This window comes from Lycium barbarum, chromosome 6 (assembly GCF_019175385.1).
Source record: "Lycium barbarum isolate Lr01 chromosome 6, ASM1917538v2, whole genome shotgun sequence".
NCBI lineage: Eukaryota > Viridiplantae > Streptophyta > Magnoliopsida > Solanales > Solanaceae > Lycium > Lycium barbarum.
Genome location: NC_083342.1, coordinates 26,426,249 through 26,433,827, shown reverse-complemented (window position 1 = coordinate 26,433,827; position 7,579 = coordinate 26,426,249). Strand labels below are relative to the sequence as shown.

Here is a 7,579-nt window from a genome sequence, read left to right as displayed (position 1 = left end):
TAAATTTGTCCGTATATATACTTTTCTCTGTAATCAATTACCAGGCTTCTCCGTGACCCTATGCATTCAAAACTTGTTCTTAGACATGGATTCCTGTTATTTTGCTCGTATCATGTCGGGGTTACTCGGACTTCATCCCAATCTACTCTTTTTTCTCATTCAAGCATTTTATCAGAGAGTTGGTGGGCATAACGAGTTTTTATGTCAATTAAGACATATACACTCGAAATACCCACTGACCCAATGGGGTTTTCGATTTCTCGTTTCCCATGAGTCCAATGTTCAGCACAATACAACCAAATCCCTGCCCTATCTAATTTCAAGTTCTATACCCCCAACAATAAGAATCCCAGAAATCACCATTAAGGGTGTTTAGGAGAGCACACATGAGATCATAACTAGGGTATGAGAGCATTAACAAACCTGATAGGAACGAAGATGATTAATTTCACTGCAGAATATTAGTAGGAAAGAAATAAGTAAAAACACCTTTTGCTTTTTGCTTCAACTGTATCGGGTGAGGGGGCTTGTGTTTTTGGGTATGGTGGTGAGGGGTTTGTTGATTTAGTGTGGGGCGTGTTTTTAGGGATGTGGTTTGGTAGTGGAGGGATTATAGGGAGTGAATTTAGGGATGGATTAACTTTGAGGATGTGATGGATTTTTGAATTTGAAGAGGAAAGAAACGGATGATGTGGTTGGTTTTGAAGTTGAAGCAAAAAAGTAACCGCATAATGTATTCTTATTAATACCCTAGCCGCCGTTTCTTTTAACTTACCTAGCCCCTTACGTTTTCAATCTACGCCCGTGAAAATTTCACGCGGCGTACATATGTCCGTAGATCTGCGACGGTGATTCGATCTGACGATCCTTGGTTTACACCAGATTTCACGGTCCGTATGTTATGGCGTAAATCAAGGACAGAAAGAGCTTTTACCTGACTCATGTTCTACGCTTCCATCTACGGACCGTAGATTCTGGCGTAGATCATCTCCAGTGTCTATCCTTTGCATCCTGCACCAAAACAAACATTACCCTATATGCTGCAAAAAAATAAACATTACACTTGGGTTGCCTCCCAAGAAGCGCTTGATTTAACGTCGCGGCACGACGGTGGTAACCATTCACTCCTTATCTGCATACACCAAATCATTGTTCGTTCCGAGGTGCTTCAAACGGTATCGGTCAACAATCCTATCCTCCGAAACCATCTCGTGATAGTGCTTCAATCTCTGCCCATTCCCCTTAAATGTCTGAGTTCCATCTCCGGACTTTAACTCAATCGCTCCATGGGGTGAAACACCTACCACCTCAAACAGACCAGACCACCAAGATTTCAGCTTACCAGGTAGGAACTTCAACCGAGAGTTAAACAGCAAAACAGGATCACCCTTGTAGAACTCTCGCTTTAAGATCTTCTTATCATGGTATTGCTTCATCCTTTCTTTATATAGTGCTGCACTCTTATATGCTTGGTACTGAAACTCATCCATCGCATTTAGTTGAAACAACCTAAGCTTGGTTTCTTCCTCCCAATCCATATTCAATTTCTTCAGTTCCCACATAGCCTTGTGCTCAAGTTCAGCCGGCAAATGACAAGCTTTTCCGAACACAAGCTTGAAGGGTGAAGTCCTAATCGGAGTCTTGAAAGAAGTCCGGTATGCCCATAGAGCATCATCGAGCTTGCGAGCCCAATCAGTTATATTTGCATTTACTATTTTTGCTAGAATACTCTTGATCTCCCTATTGGATACTTCAACCTGCCCACTTATCTGAGGATGATAAGGTGTTGCCACCCTATGTTTTACACTATATTTGTCCATTAACCCCTGGAAAGCTCTATTACAAAAGTTGGATCCACCATCGCTGATTATAGCCCTCGGAGTACCAAAGCAAGTAAATATATTCTTGAGGAACTCCATGACACTCTTGGCCTCGTTATTAGGTAAAGCCACAGCTTCTACCCATTTTGACACATAATCCATAGCAACCAAGATGTATTTCATGCCACCTGAACTCACAAAGGGTCCCATAAAGTCAATCCCCCAGACGTCGAACACTTCTACCTCCATAACAAAATTCATAGGCATCTCTTGCCTTCTGCCTATATTCCCTTTCCTCTAACAGTGATCGCAAGACCACACCAATAGATTAGCATCATGAAAGATAGTCAGCCAGTAATAACCGCATTCAAGTACCTTTGCCGCAGTCCAGTTACCACTATGATGACCTCCAACAGGAGAGTCGTGGCATGCTTTTAGAATCGCCATCACTTCACTTTCAGGAACACAACGCCGAATGATGTTGTCAGCGCATGCTCTGAACAAATAAGGCTCGTCCCAGTAGTACTGCCGAGAATCCCGCAAAAACTTCTTCTTTTGGTAAGATTTGATATCTTCTGGAACTATGCCTGTTACCAAATAATTGGCAATGTCGGCATACCACGGTGCTACCTCCATTGACACAGCCAACACTCTCTCATCGGGAAAGGCATCATCTATGTCTAGCTCATCAGATGGTCTCCCAGCCTCTTCAAGCCACGATAGATGGTCAGCAACCTGGTTCTCGGTGCCCTTGCGATCTTTCACCTCAAAATCAAACTCTTGCAGCAGTAGTACCCATCGGATCAGTCGCGGCTTTGCTTCCTTCTTTGCCATAAGGTATCTCAGTGCTGCATGATCAGTGTAAACCACTACTTTGGACCCCAACAAATAGGCCCAAAATTTCTCAAAAGCAAACACAATGGCAAGCAGCTCTTGATCCGTCACTGTGTAATTCATTTGGGTAGCATTCAGTGTTCTGCTTGCATAATAGATCGGGTGCATAATTTTATTGTGCCTCTACCCAAGCACAACACCTATCGCGAAACCACTAGCATCACACATCAGTTCAAAGGGCAAGGTCCAATCAGGAGCAACAATAATAGGAGCATTAGTGAAACGCTCTTTTAACTACTCAAACGCCTTATGGCACTTATCATCAAACACAAACTTAGCCTCTTTTTCAAGAAGCTTGCACATCGGGTTAGCAATCTTGGAGAAATCTTTGATAAAACGCCTGTAGAACCCAGCATGTCCCAAGAAACTTTGAACACCCTTGACTGAGATAGGTGGAGGAAGTTTTGCAATTACATCAATTTTCGCTTGATCGACCTCAATCCCCTTTTCCGAGATTTTGTGACCGAGGACGATCCCTTCCTTCACCATAAAATGGCACTTCTCCCAATTTAGCACGAGATTCATTTCCTCACATCTTTTCAGCACTTGGCCCATATAGCCAAGACAATCTTCAAACGAATCACCTACAACAGAGAAGTCATCCATGAACACTTCCAAGAAGTCCTCTACCATGTCAAAAGACATCATGCACCTCTGAAAAGTGGATAATGAATTACACAAACCAAATGGCATCCGGATAAATGCAAACATCCCATAAGGACAAGTAAAAGCAGTCTTCTCCAAATATTCTAAAGCAATGATGATATGATTGTACCCCGAATACCCATCAAGGAAGCAATAGTAGGAACGCCCCGCTAGTCTATCAAGCATATGACTAATGAAAGGCATAGGGAAACGGTCCTTGCATTTGGCTGTGTTGAGCTTGCGATAGTCAATGCAAACTCTCCATCCGGTGACAGTTTTAGTTGGGATCAACTAATTCTTTGCATTCGGCACAACAATGATGCCGCCCTTCTTAGGAACACATTGGACTAGGCTCACCCATTTACTATCAGCAATTGGGTAAACTACTCCCGCATCTAACCATTTGATGATCTCTTTCTTGACAACCTCTTGTATATTCTCGTTCAGTCGCCTCTGATGCTCTACACTTGATTTGCTATCCTCCTCCAACTGGATTTTGTGCTCACAGAACCCAGATGGAATACCTCGAATGTCTGCTATGGTCCAACCACTAGCACGCCTATATTCCTACAACACCTCCAAAAGCTGTAGAATCTGCTCCTCAGTCAGTAGGGCTAAAACAATCACCGGTAATGTATTGTCTGGACCAAGGAACTCATACTTCAGATGTGATGGGAGCTGCTTAAGCTCCAACTTAGGTGGCTCAATAATCGAAGGCTTTGCAGGAGGAGTTTTTCTATTTTCCAGATCAAGATTTAGCTTCATTGGGTGGTAAGAATATGAACCCAACCCAACAAGTGAATTAACTGTCTCCACATAACCTTCCATGTCCTCAACATCAAAATTCACAAGAATACCGGCTAGAGCTTCCCCCAAATTTTCTTCTTCCATCTTGAACTCCACTGCTTCATCAACAACATCAAACGAATCAATTACCGAAATACTCTTGTAAGCACTTGGTAACTTCATTCCCTTGCTAGTCTGAAAAGTAACTTCTTCATCGTTGACTCAGAACTTGATTTAATTTTTTTTCGAATCCATCAGAGTTCTCCCGGTAGCAAGGAAAAGTCTCCCCAGAATAATAGCAATGTCCCGATCAACAGCATAGTCAAGAATCACAAAATCAGCGGGCAACATAAAATCACCAACCCGCACAAGTACATCATGAACCACCCCAACAGGTCTTTCGATAGACCTATCAGCCATTTGTAACCTCATAGTAGTCGGCCTTGGCATCCCCAAACCTGACTGTTTGTATATAGTAAGGGGCATCAAATTAATACTCGCCCTATTATCACACAATGCATGAGCAAAATCATGGTGCCCAACAGAACAAGGAATGGTGAACGCCTCAGGATCTTTTTTTTTCTGAACAGTAGTAGTTCAGATGATGGAACTCACAGTGTGAGTCAAACTTACGGTCTCATGTTGAACCGTTTTCTTCTTGGTCAGTAGGTCCTTCAAATATTTAGCAAAATCATCTCCTTGACAGCTTCCAAGAAGGGAAAATTTAGAGATACCTGTTTCAACTGATCATAAAACTTCTCGAACTTAGCATCTTCCTTCTTCTTTACCAACCTCTGAGGAAAGGGAGGTTTAGACTGGAAAAGCTAAGTCAAAGGGCGGAGAGCCCCTTTCATAGTCTGCTTGCTCGTGTTATCAACATCCTTCCCTATCTCTGGAATATCAGCAACCTTCTTGTCAGCAGGATTCTTATCAACAATAATGGGTGCTTCAGACTGCACCTCATCCTCTTCATTTATTGTCTCAAGATCAACCACTTTCTTATCAGCCCCTTGGAGTATTTTACCATTCCTAGTAGTAATGGCAAACACACGGTCTACACCGCCTCCCCCATTTTTTGGATTTGGAATAGTGTCACTCGGAAGTCTTTCCTTTTTAGGAGGGTGCTGCTCTCTAGAAATATCCCTCATCTGTGACTCAAGCTTCTGAATAGCCGCTGTATGGGAACCCACTGTCTCTGTCAGCCCATATAAAGTCCTCTCAGACTTAGATTGATTGGCCAGAATCTTCTCAAGCATTGATTCAACCTTCGAACTACCTTGCTCTGTTGACTGCCCTTTCGGTGGTATATAAGGACTGGAATTCTTGTTCCCAAAATTGTTACTGTTGTTGTAGCTCCCTTGGTTCGTACCACCATAATTATTGTTGTAGTTCCCAGAGTTATTATAAGCACCTTGACCTTGCTGAGGTCTCCATTGATTCTAATTCTGATAGCCACCTAGGTAGTTCTGTCTTGGGTAACCCCCTTGAGAGTTATTAACATAATTAGCATCTTCAACCTGCATAGGGGGCCCATCATGGAATGGACCATCTTGAGTATGGTACATCCCTTTTGGCAAAACTATATCATCCTCACAAATATTTACCTTCTTGATCTGGGATTCATCAAACTTCTTCGTTAGCAAGGAAATATTTGTTCCAAGTTCTCCCAATGTTTGCTGGGTATCTTGATTCTCCTTTACTATCTTCTAGATCATATCACTACCATACGGGACCATATCAGCATTATTTGAGTGCCAAGCCTGATTATGAGTCGTCAGCTTGTTAAGTATGTTAGTCACTCGTTGATAAGATTTGTTCATGAAACAACTATCAGCTGCATTATTAGCAACTGACTGCGTCACTGGATCTAGCCCTCGGTAGAACTTCTCCATTCATATGTGATCCGGAAAACCATGATTCGGACTTTTCTGTAAATACTCCTTGAATCTCTCCCAGGCTTCATATAGTTGTCCCCATGGTCACTGCTTAAATTCATAGATCTTGTCACGAATTTTAGCCTTCTTGCTAGGAGGGTACCATTTTGTGAGAAAAGCAGTCACCATCTCTGCCCATGAAGTAATCGAATTTTGGGGTAGCTTCTCAAACCATGTTCTTGCCTCTCCAGTTAAGGAATATTTGAATAACCTCAACCGAATAGCATCTTGTGGAACATTGTTCTGGATGTGATTAGCACATACATCCACAAAATTCTGCAAATGACATTGAGGACTATTCTCGGTAGAGTTCCGAAAGTATCCCTCAAGCTTCAACAACTGGTATAGAGAGGAGTCAACTTTCACGCTAGCAGCTACAACTCGAGGCTGAACAATAGCAGATGCATAGTCTTCCTCCGGAACAAGATCAGCGAAAATATTCTCATCATCTGATTCATTCGCCTAATTATTCAACCAATTCCCCTGGTTACCAGCACGTTGATTTGTTGATTCTGATTCATGTTCACCTGGTTTACACAGAGTAGAAAACAAGGTGTGATGCAATAAGCAAAAGACTTCAATCAAACAAACGCTATTTAGTAACTTCAAAATCGTATTTCCCGGCAACGGCGCCAAAATTTGATACGCTCAAATTACACCTATTAATGGTATAACGCGGACGTTGTCAAATATAGTAACTCAACAAGGTTGGGGTCGAATCTCACATGGAATATGGTGTGAAAAGGTTACTAAAGTCGTAGGATGCTACGTTTAGGTCTAATGTCTAATGTCTTAATCCGATGATTTTGGTAAAAGTTAGTTTTTCTATGACTAATTGCTATCTACTTGCTTTGGTGGAAATTTATGGTAAAAGAAACTAAGGTTGTGTCCCCGTTAGATAGAGTGTATGATCATGGGTATTGATCTTGATATACTTCTAATGGATCATTATATGAATGCACTTAATCTCTATATGAATCTCTACTATTTCCCAATAATTAAAGATTATCTCTTTCTATGATTTTCCAAAATATAAGAAAGTGACTATGAAGAACGATTAATCATGCTAAGTAAATTTTTATTATTCCTAAGTGAATTTACTAAACAAAGTTTAAAGCTTTGAGTCCTTGTTATTTTTTCTTACCAACCCTAATTATTTTCCCAAATAAATCAAGGTTTATAGCTTTAATCAATGTTTGCAACCATTAATTATGAATGAAGAATGAAGAATAAATAAACCCTAATAATCCATTATGTGTATATCAATCACAAACCCAATCACAAAACACCCATCAATTGGGCTCACAACCCTAGTAAGGTAAATTAGCTACTGATAGAGGAAGAAGAACAATAAGAAATAATGGGAATCTTAATGCTTACAATTGATTGCTTGGAATTGGAGAGAACTTAATTGCAATTGTTTGTAATCTCCCAAAAGACTTCAAAACTATGAGTAACTAATGCTAAGGAAAATCAAACTAAGTTCTGTAGTAATTGTCT

The 7,579-nt window shown here is 41.1% G+C and overlaps 1 non-coding gene across 1 annotated transcript; it reads left to right on the top strand.

Moving 5' to 3' along the window:
• The first annotated feature begins 6,053 nt into the window (after positions 1 to 6,053).
• Positions 6,054 to 6,160, top strand: LOC132600937 (small nucleolar RNA R71). Its single transcript, XR_009567392.1, has one exon. It is a non-coding gene; the product is annotated as a small nucleolar RNA R71 (small nucleolar RNA).
• Positions 6,161 to 7,579: the final 1,419 nt, after the last annotated feature.